Raw genomic sequence first — 1,317 nt, 5'->3', positions numbered from 1 at the left:
AGCATATTACCGTAATTACTGCTGCCAGCTGTCATCCTGCCTTATAATCAAGGGTTTTAAGGTTTGTGAATACTTTCACATAATGCAAAGACCTTAATTTTTCTCTAACTAACTTCTGTTGTAACAAATCCTAACTTCTGGCATGACAATCTCTCGAAATGAAAAACAAACTCCCATTTCTTCCTCAATTTTGTGATTCTGCGTTTGGGGATCTATTACATACCAAAGTAATACAATGCCCACCAAAACTGGTTCCCTAAGCTTCCCCAACAAGATTTCTGTATTCAAATTATATAAAACATTTTGTGCTACTGAACCAAATTAAAACTCTCAATATTTTAGCAAGTAGAGTTGCTTTGGTATCTGTTTATGCAGCAGTTCTGCATATAGAAGGAAAATCTGGATTAACCTGTCAGTTGGAATTTGACTTAGCATTCATTCTGTAGCGTCTTGATTGTTAGCGAGACTTACAGACCAGCAGAAAGCAGCAGCAATTCAGGGTGTTCCGGCATTAAATACAGAGCACGAATAAGAAGAGCACTTCGCAAAGAAGCAACTCAGCTTATGCCTTTATAGGGTGGCAGACACAGACGCTTTGGGCAACGCAGGGGTGCATGCATGACAGGCATTTTGATTCCTTCAGGATGGCTGATAACAGCTCGTTTGGGGTTGTCTGCTGTGTATTGAGTTTCTGAACTGAAATGGTTGATACCATTCTAATAATAAATAGTGAAAGACTTGTCATGACTATACAGAACATAAAATACATTTTGTTTTTGTTTTTTTCTTAAAAACAGATGCAGGAAGCTACATGCAAAAACACTCCGAAGGAGTGTTAGGATTACAACACTAAACCCGTATGAATGAGGCTGAATTTATGAATTCTAGAATAGCTCTTTTCCTCCCCTTCTGCATGTGTGTTGTGGCAGAAGCTTCACCAAAATGTTCATTCCTCTTCTCCTGGCTATAGATTCTGCTTTAGCCAGTTCATGGACAGTTATAAATGAGGCAGTGCCCTTTTTTCTTCGGTAGTTTTTCAGATGGTAATGCTTGCTTATAATACTATCTGGCGTCGAAATGTTTAGAAACTTTATAATTGACTGAAAGTTCCTGTTGGCATTTTTGAAACAGACACGTCAGTATTCGAATTCTGGTTCCAAGGGTTTTCTCAGCTCCTGCTGCTATAAAACGCAAGGTAACGGGTACGTACTTCTTAAGCAAGGTGTGGGGCTTGCCACATACATATCTAAGATGGTTTTTCATTGAACCCGTTTCTTCCGCCGCGGTAAAGCCTGCCCCGGCGGCCCGCAGCCCGCC

The sequence above is a fragment of the Rhea americana genome, unplaced genomic scaffold, assembly GCF_003343005.1.
Source record: "Rhea americana isolate MKP2758 unplaced genomic scaffold, rheAme1 scaffold_17, whole genome shotgun sequence".
In the NCBI taxonomy this organism is placed as follows: domain Eukaryota; kingdom Metazoa; phylum Chordata; class Aves; order Rheiformes; family Rheidae; genus Rhea; species Rhea americana.
The sequence above is the reverse complement of the archived record's forward strand: the minus strand, read 5'-3'. Positions refer to the sequence as shown.